Source organism: Coturnix japonica, chromosome 1 (genome assembly GCF_054131305.1).
Source record: "Coturnix japonica strain WE chromosome 1, WE-NBRP24, whole genome shotgun sequence".
Classification (NCBI taxonomy): domain Eukaryota; kingdom Metazoa; phylum Chordata; class Aves; order Galliformes; family Phasianidae; genus Coturnix; species Coturnix japonica.
The window spans coordinates 114,762,309-114,787,879 of NC_140663.1; the positions used below are offsets into that span (position 1 = coordinate 114,762,309).

At 38.6% G+C, this 25,571-nt stretch overlaps 1 protein-coding gene across 9 annotated transcripts in view; it reads right to left on the reverse strand.

Moving 5' to 3' along the window:
* The window catches only part of TBL1X (transducin beta like 1 X-linked), a 190,131-nt gene that overhangs the window by 82,809 nt on the left and 81,751 nt on the right, over window positions 1-25,571 (reverse strand). For 6 of the 9 annotated variants that reach the window (XM_085532138.1, XM_085532153.1, XM_085532130.1 and 3 more), the window contains one exon: window positions 3,192-3,299. The exons of 2 other annotated variants lie outside the window; for them this stretch is intronic. The gene's annotated coding sequence lies outside the window, so the exon portion shown is untranslated. Of the gene's footprint in view, window positions 1-3,191; window positions 3,300-25,458; window positions 25,505-25,571 lie in introns of all 9 variants that reach the window. One more of the 9 variants, XM_085532147.1, reaches the window with a different exon arrangement.

The window sequence follows — 25,571 nt, forward strand, 5'->3', positions numbered from 1 at the left end:
CAAGTATTTTTATGTTCTTACATCTACGAGTAATTTTGTCTCATCTATCTGTTTGATCTTCATTTTCTAGTTAAGATATTCTAATTTCCTATGCACTCATTGCTCTTATCACACACAGTATCAGCACTGTCATCCTCACTGTCAAATCCATCATATCAACAAGACAAGAATGCATGGGACAAAAGTAACACACTTTTATTTTGTTATAATGCATGATTTTTGGAAGCCACTTCTAGCTTGGGGAAATAACAATGACCACTTAATAGAAGATACTCAAGTGATCTGACACCCAACATGTAAAAACTGTGTCAGTGCAATGACAGCAGTAAAGAACAGGCCTGAAGAAACCTCTCTAGTTGTGCCCCAGGAACAAGTACACATCTATTAAAATGATCATTAGCTTTGCAAAATGTTTTTCGGTTATCCAAATAACATTACACCTCCATAACAAATCAGAGGAACAATTACGACTACAATAATTTCTTTACAGACAAAAGAGCCAAAGTCAAAATTGGATGTAGAAACAGACCATGTGGAAGCTGAAAAATAGCTGTACAAGAAAGGGATGGAGAACTAGACTATGTGTAGGAACAGGAAGAGACTTTGGAATTGATTCTCTTTTGACTCTGAAATTTGATCCCCAAATAGGAAAGATAATTCAGGCTAAAAGTGAACACAAATTCTGTTGATGCTTGGCTTATGTGAAGTGCTATATAAGGAGATAATAAGACAAAATGCACACTCCTTTTTTAATCAAGTAGGGATGGAACCTGATTTACCTAATTTCATGCTTACAGGTTCTCACAACACTGGCAAATTTTGGTAATGTTGCTGTTATGTTTTTGTTTGTTTGTTTGCTTTACTCAGACAGAATCTTTTGCTTTTCAATATTCTTCTAATTGGTTCAAATAAGCAATTATTACAGAACAGTCTAAGCAGACTTGCACCAGCTGCTCCTAGTACCTCTCCAAAATAGGTTTCTGCAACACTTGACTTACAGGGTTTGGCATGAATTTCTTCTGTAACTTCTTTTTCTGAAATATGACATTTTCTGTCTGGATCAGCTCCATCTTCACTACAGACTGGTAATGAAAAGAGCTATTCTCTTCAGGAGATGAAAGTTGTAGTGTGAGGGTTCCATGATGCTATGAAAGTCTTAGTTTTACTATGAGAAGTGCTAAAAGCAGATATCATCAGGTCAGGTTACAGGTCAAGACACCTTGTCTTGTCTGGGCCATATATAAAATAGAGTTAATGTATATAAGTAAAAAAAAACCCAAAAACTTATACAAATATTTTCCTGGGAATCTGTCTTATCTTGGAAGTGCCCGAAAACAAAAAGCTCAAATGCTGACAATGGTTATGCTTCTGGTGAAAAACTTACAAGACTCTAGTCTTTAGAAACTAATATCCGTGGAGAGAAGGAGTCATATTTACAAAATAAGGTTAATTGCAATGGCATATGGTTATCATTGGAAAAGCTAGGGCAGGCAAAAGGCTTCTAAATAAACCGGTAAGAGTTACAGAAATGGATGCATTAAAGCTCAGTCTTACACATGGCAACCTCTACAGAAGGAAGGACCAGAGGCCTGAGAAACAAACAAGATAGGCTGTAAGGTCTTATTTGAGAGATTCTTTGTATAGTTGGAGAAAAAAGAAATAGAGGATGATATGCTACACTAAAGGCACCGTTATCTCTCAAAGTTATTGATAAGCCAAAGGCTCAAGATCTTGAATACATATAAATGATAATGCTAGCGGATCCCAGGAGGATGTACTGTTGGTAAGATGAGACAAAGGAAAGCACCAAACATTATTAGAGAACTGGGTGATTTATTTCATAGAAAAGTATTTGTAATACATGAAAGTAATTGCAAAAGGACTCCTGGAGAAGGTACAGGGATGAAAATGTGGAAGGACTCTTCCTTGCTTACTACCAGCAGGGATCAAAGCCACTACTAAAACAGTTAGAAACCACACTTTGGTTGTGTTAAGGCCATAAATGAAATGCATATTAAAAAGGAAAATCAAATGCAATTTATTTGATAGGAAATTATTGGCTAAAGAAAACACGTAGTCTCCAACTTCTGATTCATGGTTAAAAAGAGTAAAAACATACTATACAAAAACAAAAAAAAACAATGAAAAAAAGAAAAAAAAAAAGTCTTCCCTGTAAGTAGAAAAAAGCATTTTAACAGATGACGAGGCCATTAGTAACCAAAATTAATGTTAAAGACAACTTTAAACCAGCACACAAAACAGATAATTTGTGCCTTAGAGTCTGAAAAGTGTTTGTGAGAGTATCATTTTTATGATGCTAATTTTCAATGCATTCTGGAACACCAAAGAAATTCAGTGAGACTGTAGTATTTTCTGACAGTATTTGAAGCTGGAAAGCAATATGATCTCAGTAGTTATAGAGTTCTAAGCCACTCAGGTAAAACAACCAGTGAACTGATAAATTCCTCGGAATATGACATGAATAAACAGTCAACACCAGTCAATGCCATTTTATAGAAATTTGGTCAATAAAACACAAAGGTAGGATTCAATAATCTGGTAAAGTTACGAAGTAACTATTTTTGACTAAAATTCATAGGTGAAACAGAGATATTTGAAAGGCACAGAGCTTAAGGACACACAACATTCAGGATTAAGAAATCTGCTCTCTAAATTATCAGTAGCATCAAAAGATGAGTTAAATGGATTGAGGCATATGAGAAATAGGAGTTTTTTTTTACAGAAAATAATAATTGAAGAAGAATGCTCTACATTACTTAATGAAACTATCCCGTACTAGTTCAGCATTATTTAAGAGTATCGTTACCAACATAAACTTAAACATATAACACTGCTGATAGCAATTATGACACAAAAATTGGCTGATTGGCAAAGTGGTTACTTAGATATGGATTGCTTTGTAAGATGTGTTTGTTAAGTGTACTGCAGCAAAGGTGACTTATGCACTGAGAAAAAACGATGGCAGGTTATACCCAGAGAATGAATGGTGCACAGAAAATATGGACTTAGAAAGTAGTAATACAATATTCACAGCACAGAAACAATGCAATACAAATGCCAATAAAACCTTATGACAGCTTGAGCTGCATGTTTACCGGGAAAAAAAGAAAGGTTGTCCAAAAGACCATGCCGCCAAGGTAAGGCCATGTGAGACAAATCCTTTGGCTTACCTGGCTGTGAGACCCCTGAGCTGCTGAATGCTGCTCCTCACAGGCTGCTGTCGGGAGTCTGGGGGTTGGAGTTAGCATGGAGATCACCACATCTGACAACGGAGAGGGCTGCAATGAGGGAGAGAGGCACCATTCAAGCCACTTCGTATCACCCCATCAAAACAAGAGTATTAGACCCCTTTCTCTTTTGGCATTCATCAATGTACTGTCTGCCAAATTAGAAGCTCTGGCAGGACCATATGGGGAAAAAAGCCAACATCTATGACAGAAAGAGAGAGGAAAGAGCAAGACCCAGTGACCCCAAGCATCCAAGTGCTTTGCAAAGCAGTGCACTCTTCCTGGAACCTAATGCACACTGAACCTGGCTCAATAATTTTCAGCATCTTTGATCGAGTATAACATCAGCAAGACATTCATTGAGCTCATGGGCTAGGGAAGGAAAGCTGAACAAGGTACTTAAAAGGTAGTTCAGTGCCTCAGAACAGCACACAGAAGTGGTCTTTGAGAGAATTTCCAGTGGAAATTGATTTCTGTGCAAAAACAAATAAGTAGGCCAAGTAATGTAGCACTTTGGAGGCAGGCAAAGCACTTGTGAAAATCAAACATGAAAGACAGTCCAGCATCCTGCAACAGTAAACCTGTTTGCAGATTTCTACGTCTGCCATTGAACACAAAGAAAAAATCCTTATTTAATATTTCCTCTGCAGTTCACCTGCAGTGTATCTTCACTAGCTTCATACTCTTGTATTTCAAGCTTTATATCTTATGCTCAGTTTTTGTCTATATAATATAATAATTAAATGCTGTAAAGTGAAGTAAGATATTCATTGGAGACTTCTTAAATTAATTATACTCTTCCACACAAATGCCTATCAGCTCTTAAAACTATACATTAAGGATTATTTGATAATACAGTCAATTAAACAAATAACATATTTTAAAGCATCATAAGGAGAAGCTTTTATAAATCTAATTCTCAGTCTGTAGTACTACAACATGTTCTCATTTGCATCACCATGAGACAAGTACACCAGCTAACCAAATACAACTATTCACATGAGAAAGAAATACACCTATTCTAATCAGAGCTGAATGACTTTACAAGGGACAAGAAACGATGATTTAACTATGACAAATAATTCATCAGCTAGAAGCCTGTATTTTTTCTGAGTTTGTTGACCTCTACCTACACACTTGCCCATCTAATTCTCAGATGACATTCTGAGATGACTATCATTGTCTCTCCATCTTATTTTGGAAATGTTTCCCTTCTTATTTTTCTGTGGAGCATGTTATGTATATATGCAAAATAAAACGTATGCAAGAAAGTAACACTGTGTAAATATGCAATCTGAAAATCCCAATAATAATTAGAGGATTTTGCTGTTACAACTTCACGTCTTATGGGAAAATAGTTAAGAGCATCAATGTATTAAAATTAGTTCTATTCAGTACTCTGACATGATGGTATACAACAGCAGCTAGCACATAGGGGCCATTCTGGAGAGAAATACTATGAAGACAACTGGCTCATCTCATGGCTTCTGCACGATTCATGAGGTTTAGTGAACACTGTAAAATACAAGATAAAGGCTTATATTGTGCTGTAAAGTGAAGTATTATTTTGTCTACACATTTAATTCTTTCTGTTCTGATTAGACTCCTAAATCATTTGGGATGTGTTCTTATTTGTTTCATTTACCAACACAGTATAGTATATAGCATATAGTATACAGTATATAGTATATAGTATTCAGTATATATATATATATATATATATACACACACTCTGGAGTCAGATCTCCATAATTTAAAAAGCGCAAAAAAACCCCAAAGATCACAGAAAACAGCTGCAAAAATGATTAGAGGGATGAAGAAAATACTTTAGTATGAAACATTCAGAGAGTTCAACCTGCAGTTTATCAAAAAGAAAAAAAAACGATAAATTGTCTGATTACAGCATGTAAGTATTTTCACATGGAGAAAACAGTAAGAACCAACTGGTATGTGAATCTAGCACAGAAGGGTATGTATAAAACAAATCACTACATGGAAGCTGAGGCCAAGTTCAAATGAGATATAAAGCATGTACTTATCATCACTTGTGATTAACCATTAGTGTGGCTATCAGAGGGAGGGAGAATGCAGAGATCCTCCATTTGTTGGTAGAGGGTCTGTCTGGTGAGACTTTTTGAGAAGATGAACTCAGGTGCAAACACAAGCCATTCTGCAGTCAAACACGAGCTACTAGGTTTCACACAAAGGGCAAAGTCTGTAATTCAGAGGAAGGAAATCAGGTGATGTAATCACACTTCTCTGATCATATGTGAAACATCCTATCATCTGCAGCTACCAACTAGCTTTGCAGCAGCAGTGCTGAAGGGAGACAAGTGGCATCAATGCTATGCCACTGGCTCCAGCACGTTCCTGGAGACACATAAATGCACACACAGCAAGGGAGCATGTCTGCATTCGGGCTATATGTGGAGTCAGAGAATTGCAAACATCTTCTCAGAGACAGGTGGAATATATCCTGCTGTGAGTAATACTCTGGCTGCTAATTTAGGAAGTAGTATGCTGCTCACTGAGCTGAAAGGACGTGGTCAAAACCAAATTGTGGTGGTTACTCTCTCCCTCATGGTCACTGGTGAGACGACTACAGCGTGACTGCTGCTTGCTCAGTCTGGGCCTCAGTTCTATAGGCGCTGAGCATTGAACAACAGCACTCTGTTGGTACCAAATGTCTCGTTCATGCGCATCACCGTGACTTGGGCCACCAGCTTCCAGCCTGAGCTCAAAGAGAAGTGCTGCAGTCATGCTGAACCTTGTCCCTCTGTCTGGTGTGCAAATGGAAGCTGCTCCCAGGAAAGGGAACACGAGAAGGAAAAGAAACAGTCAGAAATGGATGCAAGGGCACACTGAACCTCTCTATGATGACAACAGAGCTTAATCAAGGATCAGAAAAGATACAGCAAGTGTTATTTTAGACATCTTTTCTGCTGTTGCTGTGTCTTAAACTGCCACACAGACTAACCATGCTTAAATATCAACCAAAAACAAGACTTAAAAATGTCATTCTTTTTGTCTGACTGAATCTCATACATATGGTTTGACCTTGGGTGATGCACTACTTCTGGAAACACAAAACTAAGCTGAGCAATGTTAAGATGACACTCTTTCCTTGCCAATACTCCATACCTGAATGAAGCAAAACCACAGCAAATGAGAGCATCAACTCCCATCAATACAATCAACACAAATGCTAGTATTGGGGTACCAATCTAAGGCAAGACCACAGATGTTTGGCCTCAGACCTCTTCTCCTGTAATTGGGGGAGCAGCCACCAGGTTACAGGAGAACCTCCTGTGCTGTGAGATTGCTCCTGGTGAATGAGCAGCCACAAAGACATGGCAGGACTTGGGCCTGGTCTTGCCAGACAGCAGGGTGGCACTGAGAGCTCAGTCAGCAACACGGCACCCACTGCAGAGCAATCTGAGCTTGGTGCTGCCCTTAGAAGGCAACGGATGAAATTCTGTGCTGATGTGTTGCTTGGTGTGTAGGCTTCCTTCCTAAGATCCTTTTTGCAGGGACCCGTATGAGTTTAGGAAACTGAAACTAGAGGCCAGATTTACAGGACACCTGCTGTGCAGGTACCAAGAGGCAAAATCACCCGACTCACTTTTGACTTTACAGCAGTCACAACCTTTAGGAAGATGTTTTTGTAAGACCTACTAAATCCTTCTAAATAGATTTAGATACCAGAATATGTTTCCAATCTGATTCCTGGTTAAGTGCTATTCTGTGCAGCTTCACCTACATAATTTTATTTATTTTTACCAGACAACATTACTTTTCTCTTTCAGCAGTTTTCTCTAACATCATTCTGTACTAAAAAAGCATTAATTGGGTGAGTAATTTATTATCCCTCCTCCTTTCTGAATTTTAAAGGCACGGGAGAATTTAAATGACAAATGGGCTGCCTTCAACACTCACTGAACTACAAAAGCATTTTTGAGAGATTTCACTATCAATCTCTGTAAAAGAAGTACAGGATACCTAGTGTGCAACATGAATATTTTGCTTTCTTTCAACTTGACAAACAGCTTTAATATTTTCAAACAACCCCTAGGGGATCAGGCTCACAGGAAGACTGGGATATATGGTACATTCCGTCAGGACATCAATAACTATGCCAAGTAAACCAAGTAAACCAAAATGTCCTTTCTAAAGATGTTTGAAAAAGAAAGCAATTCCTAAAAAGTGGACAATTTGGTGAAGAAAAGATTTCAGCATTTACAAAACTTCTGCACTGATGTGCAGAACATCAATCACATAATCACATCAGGATGGTAGAACAGAAGTGCTCACCTCGGGGACACAAGCAGCAATTCAACCACGCTACAAGAATCATGGAGAAAAACCTGCAGACGTGGAGCCCAAACCTGAACCACCACTTTCAACATAATATGCCGGCTCTCTCTGATGTGTTTTAACAGAATATGTATGCACTGGAAGTTCAATGTCTATTCAGAAACACCCACACAATGCCTGCATATTAATTTATTTGCCCTAAGGTTCCAATGAGTAAATAAATACTATTTGATGGCTCGCTGTGACGGAAATTATTTTCTCTCTTGATACTTACGTATCAACCCTTTCCCTACAGACTCCTCCTCCAAAGGAAGTTAGAAGAGGTGGTTTTTTTTGTATTTTAAATCTATCACAGATGGCTGGTGAAGGGAAATAAGATAAAGGAAGCAAAATCATGAGTCAGTAAGAAATCAGAGAGTCAACTTTGAAATAAATATTCATTATAATACTAGCGCAAGAAGTTTTCCCATGGTAAAATCTGAGAGAAAGCAACAAAGAAACCCCAGAAATAACCCCTATATTTCCAGAATATCTTAAAATACTCGGCCCCGAGAGCCTCTCCCCAGAATATTTCACTCATTTGGGCGCAGTTTCACAGAGTTTGGGCTTACACTTTGAAGCAAGTGTCTCTAGGGAACATAAAACTTCCACTTGCAGCCTCCACTGCGAGGAGAAATTCTTTTCATGTTTCATCTCAAGTAACTCTCTTTCAAAGCCAGTGGACATCATAAAATTATGAACTGCAGAAGCCTGGTATCATTGCTTTGGCTCTACCCTGCCATTCTTTTTATGCAGGCTCTTTATCATCAGAAAAACTGTTAACATCCCAAAGAGTAACTGCGTAAACCAACCTTAAAGCCAGACTGGAAGGCAGAGTTACAGCACCAACTCTTGGAACTAGCTACCACTGTGAAGGCTCTGTCTGTGCTTTGCCAGCTCCAGTCTCTGTTTCCTCAGCATATTTTGGTGTGGTAGATATTCCACTGTCATGCATAATACTGTTAGAGGCAGGAGATATGCACACTTTGTTTGGAAGGCCAGTACTTCCAGCTCGATCAATGGACTTATGGAATGCTCACCTGTCAGCCAGCCGCCAAGGCAGGTATGGATACAGCACATGCTTGCTACTGTAAGAATATTCTTTATAGTACATGGATTCATGGGTGCTGAGACCTACAGCAGCACACACCATGATGTTCTGGCAAGATTTTTTTATTCCAGAAAAATACATACGTATCAATTAGTACAATGTTTGTCTTAGCAACCCTCAAGCAGAACAAATGTGTTTTTTTTCTAATTAAGAAGTCCAGATTAAAAAAAAAACAAACAAACAACAAATCCACAACACAAGACAACAAACTTGTCTCTTGGTAGTAAGTTATTGGATTTCTGCTTAACTTTATGAAATGTAAAACACAAAGCACAGCATGGAGAAATAAAGAAATGCACTTAATTATTATAACTGTGATGTGGCAGGTAGGTGGGAAAGAATTAGCACCTTCAGAGCTGTCTATTTAGCTCAACCTTAGATAAAAGTTGAGAAGTAGAAGAAACAGGAAAAATGAAATGTTGTCTCCTCTGCATCGTCCCTACAATTACCAGAAACTGATTAGTAAGTGAGGGTTTAAAATAAAAACACACTATTTTGGCCCCTAGTTTTACAAATAGTGCATTACTATTAGCATGCACATCTTATATGTACCCAACCGCTGAACAGCATGTGAAATGAATTGTTTTCCCCATCAGAATGACGCAGAGCGTGTACAGCTTTCTAGAAGTGCATCAGTAATGGGAATTGCAGCCTGCAGAGAAGACAGAGCTAGCATAGTTTTCTTAAGTGGGATTTAATATGTGTAACCACTATCACTGGCGTTGTTTTGGATGAGCTGTAGTTTCCAAGAAATCATGAAGGTAGGCTATGACGGACATGGCAGTAATATAATCTTGCTGCTGCAGAGGCATAAATAACCACTGCAAGGTCAGGCAGAGGGAGAAATGGCTGCAGCCAGTGTCCCAGGGGCAGGCAGGGCAGCTGCTCCAGGCACAATGTGGGCATCTGCGGGGGCTCCTGTCCCCAAAGGGACTTCTGTTGCTTTATCTAGGGAGAACCTTCAGCTGCTGTCACTACAAGCAGGCGCATGTATATGGTAATTAATATATTTAAGTCACATTTTCCCATTATACTGCAGCAAATGTATGAAACATTTGAGGCTGCAAGCTGCTGAATCAGGAAATGGACCAGAAGCTAACTAAAATGCCTTTTCAGTTATTGATTCTTGCTCTCTGTTTCACATCAGCTTCCTAGAATCCATCCAGCACAAGCACGAAAGGGTAATGAGTTTCTGAACGCACACTCTAATAGTGCACACTGCATCAAAGCTTTCAGTAATTGCCTAGATGCTGCTTCCCAGCAGTACTAAACAACTTAAATATAATTAGCTAGAAGCTCTATGGGCTGCATTTCCCCACTGGAACACCTCTTACACTAATCCATTTATCAGACTGACAGATGACTGAATCATCGCTACTATGGACCCATTTGACTAATAATATTTTTCAAGCCAATGTTTTGGTTCATTCCTTATCTGGGAAATTTTTGCAATGGAAAATCTGCATGATTTAGAGCAGGGAGAAAAACACTCATACAGCAAGTTCACAGGGCCGAAGAATGTTATTTGTTTGAATAGCCCACTAAGTGCAACACTGGAGCTATCAGGAGGAAAACAGAAAAGAAATAATACGTTGTGGAACTGCACGGTGCCTAAAATAACAGGGAAACACACAAACACTGGAAGAACTACTGGCAGCTTTCCAGCTATTCAAGTTTCTGTAAGTCTGGATCAGTGGACAGTTTTCAGTGTATTCCTCCTGAAGATGGGCTGAGTAGCACCAGCCGAGCCAACATTTACTTTTTGTACATCCTCGTGAATGAAAAGTAACCAAAGACATTTTAAAACACTTTGAATTATATGCAAATAGACACGAAATGCTGAAGAGCGTGCTGCTGTAGAACTACTCATTTTGCAAGCTGCTAAAGAAACCTTATGAAGATAGGTAAAATAATAATAATTATTGGGCAGAATATTCCAGTGTTGTAGCATAAACAATTTTATCATTGCATCCCTGTGGTTATCCTTTCCAATACAGGGAGCTCTCTACAGGGACTGAAATACTGGTTACTGCATGTGTCTTTGTGGAAGATTTCACTTTCTTCTTCAGAAAGAAGTCTGCCCTTGGTTTGGATTTTGTTCCATTTCCCAGGAGATTACACAGATTCTATCAGAGCTAAGTAATAAGATAAGCACAACCCCTCTAATTGTTGCTCAAATTTTACATTTTATTTATAGCGGGTCAACTACCAACTATGCTCCAACCACGTTCAAGCTTAGACAACCTTCCGTCCTGTCATCTTTTACCCAGCTACACATGGTCTCATCCTTTTGACTGGAAAGTCAGACGCTGATATAAGCTCAATTCCAATGAGTGACTACAAAAGCTGCAGTTTAATGTATAAGAAGGAATTATACGGTTGAAATACAGTCATGTGGGGATCAGAAACGAGCTGATCTAGCTTGAATCAGCCAGCTCTTCTAGTGCTCACAGACTGACCACCAGTCTCAGAATGTGGCTAATGGATGGCAGCTATTCGGACATTACCTGGTTAGTCTTCTGAAAAGACAACTGCAGGTGCTGAGGGTGTCTGGTAAAGCACCTAGCAGGTTATTAGATGCTAAGCTGCTAGAGGTTTCATGTGAACCCAGCATCAGCAATCTCAAGTTTCCACGCACTCTCCACCCACTCATTCCCTCCAGCCTGAAACTGGGAAACTCGTTCCAGAGACACCAGCACTGCCTGAGCCAGCTTCCCAACAGCCAAAGCCTGCCTGTTTCTTCTGAGCTCCATCTCCCCTGCTTGTTGTTTTGCAATAAATGCGTAAAGTCACAGCATCACACTCCTATTTACAAACACTCCTTTAAAACAGAGCAGAACTAAGCAGCACAAACACCAGATCTGATCTACAGAACATAACACCTTGAAAAACCTTCCCCTGCTTTTTGTCACTTCTAATAATACAGATCACAGTCATGAAGTGAAGCAAGGCAGGGAATATAACATCATCTTCATTCAGATGCTTTAAGAAAAAGCCAGCTGTATTGCCAGTAAAGCTGCATTTCCTCGGTACTATTTCCAATTCGAGATAGTTCTTTAATTCATGAGGTAAATAATATCTCTTTAAATCACTTCCAAAATTATTACATCAACAGATTCTTCTCTTTATATTAAGCCAGTGGCAGCAATACAGTGGCACTGTAGTTAAGATAGTTGCACTAGACTATTATTATCCTTTCTTTAAAATAGAAATAGGAAAAAAAGAGTTTGAGGAGAAGAGAGGAATCATCTGAGAATAAGACTTACAGCTGGAGTCATCCTTCAGCTAGGGTACACTTGGAAAAGCATGGCAGGCTAAGCAGTCAGACACTGCAAAAATGCAGACAGTATTTGGAGTGCAAATAAAGAGCTGTTATATAAAGCATGGCAGAAGCGATCTCATCTTCAAAAAGCGTAATTATTTGTAATAGCTATCTAAAAATTAGATTTTTATATTGAGTATTGAGTGTTTTTTTTTTGCAAGAACACTTCTGTGCTATCTCCGTCTTTGGACATTTCAAGCCCTGACCGGACCAAGAGCTGAGCAGCATGGCCTGACCCCAGAGCTGGCCCTGCTCTGAGTCAGGTATTGGACAAGACATCTCTCAACATCCTTTCCAAACCTGAATCACCTCATTATCCTATGATAATAATCTCTTCATGTTAAAATAACATATGCTTGCTATGTTATTTACATAGAAAAGAAGGAATTTAATAAAAAACTAAGAACACAAACTTACATATTGAACTCACTAAGACCAAAGGTCTTAAAAACATCAAACAGGAGATGTACATTCTGCTTATGATAAGTTTGTGCTGATTAAGCAGCTATTGCTACAGATAAGATATGTATGATTGTAGACAGAGCAACTTTGTTGTACTGCAAATTTTGACTTTACCTTTTTCCTTCACTTCAATCATTTGTAGAGCTATAGTGGTAAGAGCTGTTTATATTAAATTACTCACAGTTTAACTACGTGAATTACAATTCTCCCTGGATTAAAATGCCTGGCATGTGGTGATAAGTTATACTTGTCTGGGTATTAAAAATACACCCCAGAATACTGGCTAAAGAAATATACTGAATTAAACAAAGAGCAGGAACATGAGTTAAACTGCAGAAAATAAGGCTGAGGAAAATCTGGCCAATTCAAAATTGCAGACAAAAACAAATCAAACAACAAACAAAACAATAGCAATCACCATCAAAAAAAGACCCATCACCATTAAAACTCCCATAAAAAAAGACTACTCACAAATGTAACAGAGTGTCGGTGTAAAGAAAACCAGTCTGGCAGTTTCTTGGTCTAAGTAACTCAAACCTTTGAGCTGGCCAAGAGCCCAAATATTTCACCACATTGGAACCTTTCAATAAAATATTGTAAGAGCCTCCAGCAGAAGTGAAGTTCCAGGAAAAAAAAGATGCCAAAATTATCATCTCTGTGTTACAGGAAATAACTGCTCTAAATTGTGGTCCAGTTGATGGATTAATCTGCTAACCTGGTGGTTGGCACTAGCTGCCCCATAGTCATATAATTTAGAGGAGTAAATGGGTATCCATACCTCTACTGTGATATCAAGTTCATCTCTTTTGACTAGCACATATAAGAACAGTTTGTTTGTAGAATGAGACTGGGATACATCTTTGCAATGAATATGAGCATTGTCTCTTCATGTACATCATGTACATACCATGAACAGTATGAACCAAACACCTTTGGTGCATTATATTTTTCCATCTACATTAAGAGATATTTTAGCAAGCAAAGCCCACAGATTTGTAACAACTCTCTAGTTGGTTCTTTTGTGAAAGGTCACACGTAGTCAGGTTCGTAGCACTATTAATTGGTTATTTAAATTACTTAGCCAGTTCATATTTTATATTCTCTGTCTTACACTATGTTCAGACACTGCGAAGTTTGTAAAGTATGTTCCAAAGGCATTACAAAATACCTTCATCAAGTATCAGAACAAACAAAAAAAAAAAAGGACAAAATCACACAATTGGAAACTTGAAAATTCGGCTAATTCATTAAACTTGTTGGGAAGGGAGAAAGATTTGAAAACTGGAAAACTGCGAAGTTAGTTTGCTTCTCCTGAAGGTTTGCTATTCCAGCATGGAAGTCCAAAAGTCCTGATTCTGTTGTTGGAAACATCATTTCTTTAACAACCAAGAACTAATGAGTTTTAGACTGGAAAAGGGAAAATGCTTATTAAATAACTTCCAGCGCCATTTAGTGTCTCACGGTGTTTTATGCTTATCTGTACACCAACTGCATTTAATAAATTCTCTGTTCAGTAAACTTTAGATCTGCTTTTACAAACGCTACAGCTTACAATTAAGACCCTATGAAAATCATACAGATCAGGATAATAATCTGAATGACAGCAAAGGCTACTTACAGTCTTATCTATCTCCTAATGTAACACTGGATCTTCAACACAAATTTTAAAGCACTGAATTTTGCGCAGCCAGTGGGTGACGCTACCTACAATCAGCACTAAGTTATTTTTAGGGTCTAGGAATTGCAAGGATCATTGACTTCAATACAAAAGGGAAGCAACCTGCAAGTCTAGAAGTTACGTTTTCGTTTTAGAAACTAAACTCTATTTCTGAAAATTGGGAAAACCATGAGAAGTGCGAACAGCTATTTGCACAGAAATGTGTCTGCTTTTATTGTGCTGTATTAAACAAAACAGAACCTTTTTATTTCATGACAACACATGTCAAAGATGTTCACACCACTTAACTTTGATTCTATGTATATGTACATAGATGCTGATGCCTAAAGCTAGATTACGTGAATATTCAGTCTTCTTTAGAATAAGTATCTTTCTTGCACTGGCAGAAGAACCATCTAATAGTAAAAAAAGATTCAGCAAAGCCAAGGACAAATTTCACCAAAGACATCAGCAACAAAGAAGGAACGTTAATAGTTTTTTTGCATTTCTTTTTACAGATTTTGTTTGCTTTGCACATAAATGTTTCAGTGAGATGCAAGGCATCACAGTCACTATGAAATTATTTAGGACAATGATGAGGCCAAGCCTCAGAGGCTGAGTACCTCTGCTAAGAAATTTTGGAGAATGGGGCATGAGAAGTTAATTTTTACCAGGGTAGCAGTAAGTCTATCCAAATTCCCCATTCAATCCACTGCAGTTTGTAATTTCAAGCTGCAGTCATGCCTCTTGTTCTGGCTGGGGCTTCACTGGTGTAGACTTATTCTCTTGCTTGTTGTAATCACTCTTCTCTTACACTCCTGCTGAACACCTCTGCCCCTCAGTATCTGTGGAATAACTGCTGATGCCAAAATGATTCTGATTAAAATAGTTCAGAGGGTGTTAAAAAGTGTTTAAACTAACCTATATTATAGTGAACAAATTAGGTTAAGAGTGACAATGTCATCAATTAAACCTTAGGAGTACAGTAGGCGCATGTGCACACACAGGGGACAAGAACCTTCCTCAGTCAATTCATTTGCTGCCAGAACAAAAATGTGGGAAACAGAAGAGAAGACTGCCCTTGTTCTGATGCCTTTTTTATTTTTATTTTTGGCCAATATTTAAAATGCAGCATTCTTAATCCTAATTTAGGCTTTCCAGTTTCCTTTAAAAATGGCTCTGACCAATAGCAGCAGTGTTAAAACTGCAATAGGCTCCCCAGGGAGGTGGTTGAGTCACTGTCCCTGGATGTGTTTAAGAGCTGTTTGGATGTGGTGCTCAGGGATATGATTTAGCAGATGGTTGTTAGAGTTAGGGTACTATGGTTAGGCTGCAGTTGGACTTGATGATCTTTAAGGTCTTTTCCAACCTGAGTAATTCTGTTAATCTATGATTCTGTAAAAGACACACATCTACGGCAGCTAAAAAACAAGAGAAACAGCTGGCCCCCATGCAGACACCACATTAGTAAAGCAAACTGAGCTCAAAGGCAGCCATTTCCATGTCCTTGCTTCACCTCATTCCTACGCCTCATTACTGCATTACTGGATGCTCCTCCTAAAGGTGAGACATGTTTTGCAGTACCTCAGCATGGCAGGGTAAGATAAAGGAACCTCTACAGCCCTAAGGCAGAATTGTTTTGATTTCATTGTTTCGTGTCCTGCCCTTATATATATTTTTTACTAAAAGTTTTTGCAATTTGATTTACCTGGGTGAAGCCTACAGAGAACAAAAGCCAAGAAAACAACATAAACGCTGCGTGTGTGCACATGTGCAATGCCTAGGAAATCTCCTGTGTTATCTGTCTGTTTAGCATTACCTTCCACTAGACAAATATATTTTTAAACAAGCTGGAATCAAAACAACATTCCCAGCATTCAAAACATTCTGTCATCACTGCCCATTTGTTGCCCTCGAGGTTTCTCTCAGCTGGCAAATTTCCCATTTAAGGAATTACCAGATTTGTCTGCTCAGATAAAGCAGCAAAATAAAATGAGAAGCTGTATTATTCTAGAGAACTTGTATTTTTCTTTCAGTGTACCAAATTAAGCGTATGAGTGCTGAACATAACAGCAAATGGAACAAACCTTGTAGCTCTTTCAACCCTACCTCACTGCACTCTGCAAAATATGATTTTAACTAAGAAACCACAACATTTCTTTTACACTTACTCATTCCTTCTTTAAATGTGTTTACAGTCATATATTATGTTAGCCCATTTTTGGCCATAAATATTATGCTCATAAGCAATTTTTTTTTTCCCTCTGCAGCACTAGTAAGTATTCTGCCTATACACACTGCTGCTTCTATGTAACTTTACATAAAGAATTACCAATTGCTCTGCTGCCATTTTCCCAACATCACTTTTTTTTTTCCCCCAAGAGAAATAAGAAAAAGAAAGAAAACATGGAAAAATGAATAAAATAGCACTTTTCCAAAGCAAGATGGCTCAAGAGTTCCTGGAATCATAAAAGCTGGAAAAGACCTCTAAGATTATGAAGTACAACTGTCAACGTGGAGTAACTTGCACATCAGAAGCTGTACTGCAAAACCATATTCAAGTTCACAGGCCCACTGGCTCTAGCACCAGGATTTCAGATCCTTGGTACTGTAATGCACTAAAACTCCACACAAGCCTTTCATCTGAAACTGCAGGAACACTACTTTAACCCCTATATAGAAAGAAAACTGTGGGAAGGTCTGGAGAAATTTCTCAACGTGATCTTTCCTTACTAAATTGCTGAAGCAGGCTTGATCATCTTGACACAAGGGAGCAAAGAAAAAACTCCTTCAAACTCCATTTAGAGAGGGTTTCATGTGCTGAATGCACACACGCAGACATGTGCACCTAATTTAGCACTAGAGGAATATAAGTGAAATCCTAAATGATTCTAAAATGATTACAGCAAATCCTGTTACTGAGCCAGAACTCATCTGAGGAGGCCACTGCCTTCTAGTATTTATAATAAATCATTATCCTACACTGTTCATCAAACTAAAAGTCTAATTTGAGGTGTTATGTTGTTACAACACAGTGATTACTCAGTTTCTTTTTAGAGCCTCCCTTTAGACATAATTCACTTGGCTAATACTCTGCATAGCTCTCCACATTTTTTGAGTGGCATGATGAAATTCATCTGTGGTTGCTAATGGCCACAATATGGAAAATGCTACCTGTGAAGATCATTGTTCCACATGAATAAATAGATCTTAAAACACTTGTGAATCTTAAACAAAAAGGACTACAAGTGATCAATTCTTTTCTGTTATTATTAAATAGGCTAATGCTGTTTTGGAAGAGATAGCTAAAAAAAGCACTACAAATGCAATGCATTATATCCGCTGCTTCTTAAGGTTGCAAATTATTCCATGTGCTCATTTGGCTCAAGCCCTACTGATTTATATTTTACAAGATGATTTTTTACCTATGCTCTGATGTTCTGAAATGAGGACTACCAAAAAATATGCAAAGTTCACATGTTCCAGTACATTACAGATTTTAAAGATTTTCTACTAGATTCCAAGGGTCTTCACATTGTATTACTTACTCAGACTGCATGTTCTTACAGTCCAGGCTTGAAAATCACAAGGTACTAATTACTACACTTTTCCATTCTGGGTGTAAAGTATCAAGAATTGTAATATATAAGACTTTTTGCATGGGCATGTAGACATAGGACAAGGGGGAACGGTTCTAAATTGAAGGATAGATTTAGATTTGATATAAGGAATAAATTATTCACTATAAGGGTGTAAGGTGCTGGCACAGGTGTCCAGAAAAGCTGTGGTACCCCATCCATAGAGGTGTTCAAGACCAGGCTGGATGAGGCTCTGGGCAGCTTGAGTTGGTGGGGGGCAGCCCTGCCTTTAGCACAGGATGGGGTTGGGTGGGCTTTGAGGTCCCAGCCCAAACCATTTGATGGTTCTGTGAATAAAGAAATCAGAGCAACTGTTTTAGTAAGATTGAATCTGACATCCACAACAATAATCAGAGATACAGACTAACAAATACATTTCAATTTTAGTGAATGTGGAATGATATAATAGTATACAATCTCATTAAAGAGCCAACTGATAAATAACTTTGTGCTATCAGAAATGATAGATCATTCTAAAACCTGAAGTCATATATCAAAGATAGCAAAATATACTGTAATGCAATAAAGGTAAGGAGAACAATGCATGAAGGCATCTATCATTAGGTAATCCGACTGCAACATAAACCAAGGTTGATACTTGAGTGATTTCTTTGTTGAGTGCATTGCTATGTATGTTCTGGAAGAACAAAGTTTATTATGCAGAAGTTAAATGTTCTCATTGTAGTTGCTGAGCTACTTCAAATCATGTAACTGAAGGGTGTTTTAGATGGAAAAAACACATTGGTTCCAAAAGAGGCACCAGTGTGACACTTCAGAAATACCAGATTCAAAATAAGACATCACGTGAATTGTACTGCATTGACTCTATGACTATAAAACACTCTCACTCTAGACTGTCATTACCATTGAATGGGATGAATATGTCTTAATTCTCTGGTGATTTTTTGGGTGCAGACATCTCTAAGGCACCTCACCTCTTCATTCCAAAGAAAAAGGGGAGCAATTATGACCATTGGATGGTAACACATCCCCAACACAGGACTAGCAAAGGTGTACTTCTTTAGCAGTCTGCTGCAACATGCTAATACTCTGCACAACTCTTTAGCACAGATGTATGCCATTAATTTTACTATTTATTACTTTCTAAGAAAGACAAGTGACTCAACTTTGGATTTTACGAGGCTAATATTTTGTCCCCGTCTAATGCCTTTTTTTTTTTTTTTTACCTCGTGATGCGTCTGCCTATTACGAGACTAAATTTATTCCAAAGAATAACTTAAGCAGTAAGGCACGGCAAGCTGCGCATTTGCAGGCAATTTACTTACCACCTGAGGCATGCTACAATGGCTCAAAGCCAAAGGCTAACTTCAACCATTCAGTAAGTGCAAGAATAATCAAACTGAAACGCACAGCTTGAAAGACTCGTGGGTATCATGACATGGAATTTACGTATATAGAAAAAAGACTTATGCGCATTTTGTGAACATTACTGCATAAGTTGTATTGTTGAGGAATTTCTTTTAGCCGTTACCCTGAAAATGCTGCGCGCTGAATATGAAGTTTTATAAACACTGTGCTATGACCAGACACTGTTCATGAAATAATCTAACTATCTCAAAGACAGAAGGTCCAGGATGAGTTTAAAAATAGGTGCTCACATATATGCAAATATTAAAGGACAGGCCATATAGCAGTCACTCAGGAACTGGCCTGCACTATCATGATCACATACAACTAATTAAGATTTCCTTGTAGAAACAACTAAACTAATTTAAAAAAATTTGCGTTTTCCAACAGCAGTAACTCATTTCCTCCTGAAGATGATGAGTTGTGCTATTGACACGTTATGTTTGCTTAATTGCTTCAGGTTTAATGAGTAAAATGAGGCCATTATTTATGTCCATGATCTATTCTCTAGCCACAGAAGAGTTCACCTCTTAAACTGCATGACAAGGCGGCTTTCATTTGTACCCAAAACCAACATTTGCTACTTCACACAAACTCAGCATCTTTCTGTCACATTGTGACCACGATGCTCCATGTGCCTGCAAACTGCCCTATTAAGACCAATCTGCTGCCAACCCAGCACGGGCCTGGCTGCACATCACATGGCAATAAACTGAGGTCTAGTGGGAGCCACCCCATCACCTCTTGCATGTGTGCAGCAGGCCTGGAGCTGTGACGTACGAGATCATATTTACAGGGTGAAAAAAGCAGCCATGTAACACAACAAGTTTTACATAGAAATGTCTCAGGCCATCAATGGTAGGTCAAAACACCCAGAGGAGTGTTACAATTTGTTTAACCCTGGTACAGACAGCTGCCTTCCATCTAGACACCTGAAAACGCAACAGGAAAAATGAATATGACCAACAATAAAATATCTGAAGATCTCCTCTTAGTTCGAAAGATGAGGCAATGAACTATTTTGCAATTTATTTTTGTTCATTCTTTCCTCACTCTGCTCTGATGAGCCTTGATGCACAAAAATGGCCTTATATGGCTATTTGGGAAGGTTTCACCACCTATTACTGCAGGAGCAAGCTGAGTTTGAAGAACAGAAATGACCACGATCTGTTTTTTGTTTAACACGTAGCACAACCTTTTGAAAGTTTAACAGGAAACCCATCTTTTTTTCCCCCCTTTCTTTCTCCCCTCAAAACATGCATACACTAGGATTTTACAGACACTATACAGGCTGCATAAACATGTAGAATAAAGCTGTACAGGAAGATTTGCCTGTTTTGGGGTGTTAAAAAAAAAAAAAAAAAAAAAGATAAAAACAGTAATCTCAAAACCAGCTACTGAATATTCTGTTCCTGTCTTTTCTACACCGCTCCCTCCAAGCAAGAATATCTACAGCTGAAGTCTGAAAATGGACTTGCGTTAATTATGCCAATCATTTAAACATCAGCAGACTGAAGTTTTCTGTTCCCATAAGTGAAAACAAGCAGCATTAAATGTATGCACTTGGATTCTAAGGACAGAAACACAGCTCTGCTATGGTCTGTTATTGCTCCTAATGTTGAATGGAAACACACTAACAAGAAAACAAAAAATTAGTGATTTTCTTGTTTGGTATTTCCTGACTTAAGAAACCATATTCTAAAAAAAAATATTTTTTACAGTTCAGTCCACAGAAAACGTAACTTAGTCTCACAATTAAAAAGCACATTTGTGTACCAATTTGTGTAAAGTAATCATAGACTGACTTAGGGACCTCAAGGATCCTCCAGATTGAACTCCCTGCTATAGGCAAGGGGTGCCAACCGCTAGGTCAGGCTGCCCTGGGCCCCATCCAACCTGGCCTTGAGTGCCTCCAGGGATGAAGCACCACAGCTTCTCTGGGTAGCCTGTTCCAGTGCTTCACTGCCCTCATAGTGAAAATTTCTCCTTAACATCTAACCTAAATCTCCCCTCTTTTAGACATTCCCCATTGTCTGTCACTATCAGACCATGTAAGAAGTCAGTCCCCTTCCTGCCTATAAGCTCCCCTCAGGCACTGGAAGGCTGCAATGAGGTATCCCCAGGGCCTTCTTCAGAGTAAACAAGCTCAAATCTCACAACCTCTCTTGATAAGAGAGGTGCCCCAGCCCTCTATCATTTTTGTGGTCCTGCTCTTGACCCAGTCTAACAGCTCCATATGCCTCCTGTACTGGGGGCCCCAGGCTTGGACATAATGCTGCAGATGGAGCCTCACAAGGGCAGAGTACAGGGGTATAATTCCCTCTCTCCCTGCTACTACCCCTCTTTTGATACAGCCCAGGATACTGTCAGCATTACAGGCTTCAGTTGTACACTGCTGGCTCATGGACAGCTTTTTATCCATCAAAACACACAAGATCTCCACAGGGCTGCTCTCAGCGAGTTCTTCTCTTAGTCTTACTGGGGACTCTTATTGGCAACCCCTTTGACCCAAGTCTAACACCTCATGATTGGCCTTGTTAAACCTCATTAAGTTCTCATGTGCCCACTTTTTGAGCCTCTCCAAATCCCTCCGGATCTTGTTCCTTCTTTCTGCTGTGTCAACAGCACCACTCTTTTCCAGAATTTTAACCTTTTAATGTAAATACTATCCACAAAGCACAGTTCTCCATACTATGATTTCATTTTTTTTTTTAAAAACTCACATGTGAAACTAGAAGACCACAAAAAACAGACTAACAACATCAAATCAAACACCTGCAAACCATTTCAGCCAGTATCTTCTTTAACAGTGGCAAAAATAAACTTCTAATGAAGAACGTAAGAACAAAGCAGTCAGGGTGTGGTACTCTCCCAGACTCCAGTAGTCTACAGCTCTGGGACCAGCTGATGGTTCCAGAATCAAGAAACACCAAGACATCTTTTCGCTGAACATTAATGCACACTGTTTGCAATTTACAACCATAGAAAGAATTTCTTCTGCAGAGTTACTGCAGATAACATTTTCATCTCGTGAGACAAAACACCTAAGTCTGGTTTTAACTATCTTAACAGTATTTGTTGAGTATAATCCTGTCCTTCATTTCCATATGTATTGTCTGAAGTTTTAAAAAGCATTCTAGCATTCAATTCCTTCTTTTGAGCTTGCGACACAGCCCAAATGCAAAGCCACGCAAACACTAGAATACTTGTACAATTAATTTGCACAGGAAAAATATGCAAGTGAATTGGAGATTTTTACAGGAATCAAACAAGCATTGCATTTGCACATACACATGCAGAATACAACCTGCAGACATGACAGATCTGTCTGGAAATAAACCACAGAAATGCTATTACACAATTCTCCCCGACTGAAAACCTCACTGTAGGAATTGTGTATATCTGGTAACTTGCCATTCTTCTCATACAACAGTGATCAACTGCCATCACATCTCAGAACATACACAAAGCATAAGGAGATCCTGAAGACAAGCTCATTGCTCACTTACGTTCTCCAAATGTTTAGTGCTCGGAATTTTATGACTTTCCTTCTAACCAGGGGGACAGAAATAATGAATTACTATTAGCAATACTTGTATTTTGGAACTTAAGTAACAATGTCTTATGTTACAGCTGCTGCTGTTGCACCACCTTCTAGTTTATTCTAATTGAATAATTAAATACTCTTTAGTACTTCTGACAGTACTAGACTGAGTATGGCTGTTCACATAGAAGAGAGCTAGGTTTATACAACTGTTGCAGATAGCAGGATAGATAAGACAAGAGGGAAAAGACTTCAGAATGGAAGTCTTATTTTTCTTCTATTTTACATGTCCTACCAAATGTGCACACACATTTGAGAACACACAGTGCATAACGATGCATGGTAGAATTCAAATTAACCTCAGAGATTTGTAGACTATAATGGCAACCAACAGACAGATCTCATTCCATTCCTCCTAAATTCCGCTCCCTCTTTGCAGTTTTCAGAATCACAGAAAATTTTCAGTTAAGAAAATACTTTAAGTATTCAGTTTATAGGGAAAATTCGACTGCATTAAACCATTTCTGAATCTCTGCATGTGATTACAAGGAAAGACAAAATACTATATTTAATAAACACAATCTCAACACTGCCCAATGCAGCTTATTTAGGAAGATAGGCAATTCCAAGAATCTGATAAAGATTTCCAGAATCTCTCAATGCGTTATGGTTTTTTGTTGCTGTTTTCATGCCCTGCAGTGAATCAACAGGGTTTTACTAAGAGCAATCCCAGGCTGAGAATCCCAACCAAGATTCTCCTGAAGGAGTATAAATTTTCCTCATGCTACCCTGTCACTGTGCTTATTCTCAGATCTACAAAGAGGAAAGGAGACTTAGTTGCCAAGCCTCCTCAACATCGTTTCCTTTCTGATGTAGCTCTTCTGTACCAAATATAGAAACAGTTAAAACCAGGCCAAGAAATGAGCAGGCAAGTCAAACAGTAGCAATGTCAGATGAGTAAATAAATGTAAAAATGAACAGTGATAACAACACCAGGATAGAATCAACATGGAGGTCTTGACATTACACCTTGAATTTAACTAAAATTCAAGTTTGCAAGGGAACAGTTTCTCCCCAGTCCTTTAAGTAATGGGAACAGACACGTATGTTCAGCATCTGATTTATAACAGACTTCATTATTTTTGTCTCAACAAGATATACTGCAAGTTATGTGAAAAACTTACTTTAAGTTCTCTAGAAAAAAACTGTTATATAGCATATAGTCTACGCTCATGCTTAAAGATTGCAGGAAGAACAATACAATTACTTCAGATAAACCCGGGCTTTTCTAGTTGTGCTCGCTATTTGACTCTGAAGTAAAGAAAAACTCTTTTACATACTGTTATTCTTATCAGAAATAGTGTTGCTAGCAGGAGCAGGGAAGTAATCGTCCCTCCATACCCAGCACTGGTGAGGCCACACCTCAATTACTGTGTCCAATTTTGGGCCCCTCACTACAAGAAAGACATGGAGGCCCTGGAGCATATTCAGAGAAGGGCAATGAAGCTGGTGAGGGTCTGAAGCACAGGCCTTATGAGGAGTGTCTGAGGGAGCTGGAGGAGGCTCGGGGGAAACCTCACTGCTCTCTATAACTGCCTGAAGGGAAGCTGGTTGGCCTCTTTTCCTGTGTAACTAGTTATAGGAATAGAGTGAATAGCCTCAAGTTGTGCCAGGGAAGATTCAGGCTAAATGTCAGGAAGTACTACTTTTCCAAAAGTAGTGGTCAGGCAGTGGAATGGGCTGCCCAGAGAGGTGGTGGAGTTGATGACCCTGGAGGTGTTCAAGGAACGTTTAGACATTAAGGTACGTGATTTAGTGGGAGCTATTCTAAGTGAACATTTGGAATGGGTCTTTTCCAGCACTGGTGATTCTATGGTTCTAAGACTTTAAAACACAAATTAAACTTCAAGATAAAAATTAAAAACAAAAACAAAAAAACAAACTTGTAAGAAGGAAACAATTTAGAAACAACACTTCACCAACCGAGTCTTTATATAAAACACAAATAACAATCAATTAAAATCCTTCAATATGAACCAGTTCAATAATTCAATACATACTAGAGAAATCAGTACAATTAGTCAAACAAACTAAGTATTTCTGGTCCCCATGTCCTCCTGGATTTTAAAACCAATATACTGTGGCCTCTCCTTGGTTTTCTAACTGACTTTCTACTTGGGAGAAAGAAGGATCATTCCTGCCTATCAATCTTCCAAGCAGTTTCTCATCTCAAAGCCATTCACTAGACTGGTAGGCTGAAATGAAGAAAAGCCCTTCACCTGCTGGAAAGGCTACGGTTCCCAGCTGTGGGTTTCCTGTCTTGGAAAGGTATTTAGCCAGAGTTTTCCCACATATGAGTACATGTTTCTCTAAAACACTAGCAGCAAATACTGTCTGGATAAAATTTTAATCAGATCAATCAAAATAATAAAGTCAGGACTTAATGACAACTCATGATTTTCCATTTTACGTGTAAAGGAAATCTGTTTCATTTCTAGCTCAGATTCAAATATTATTTTTCTTTTTAAGAGGTATGTATTGACTTGTGATTCAGCAGAATCTCCTCATGCAATAGGCTGGAGAGTGTTGGGCGATACTGCTGACTCAAAGAACGCCGATTTAACAAATACATCTGAAAAAACTGAAGTGGTTGAATACAACCGTAATGCTGACATCCAGAGAAATCCAAGAAAGAGGCAAAAGATGAGTAAATAAATGAAAAGCAACACACGGTTCTTTAAACAATTTACATTACCAAACTAATCTCTCCTTCTGTAGGGTCACAGCCAAGTATTTGTAACCTAAAGCAAAGCCAAAAAGAAATATACATGGAAATAATATACAAAGGGCACAAACGTTCCATCTTCA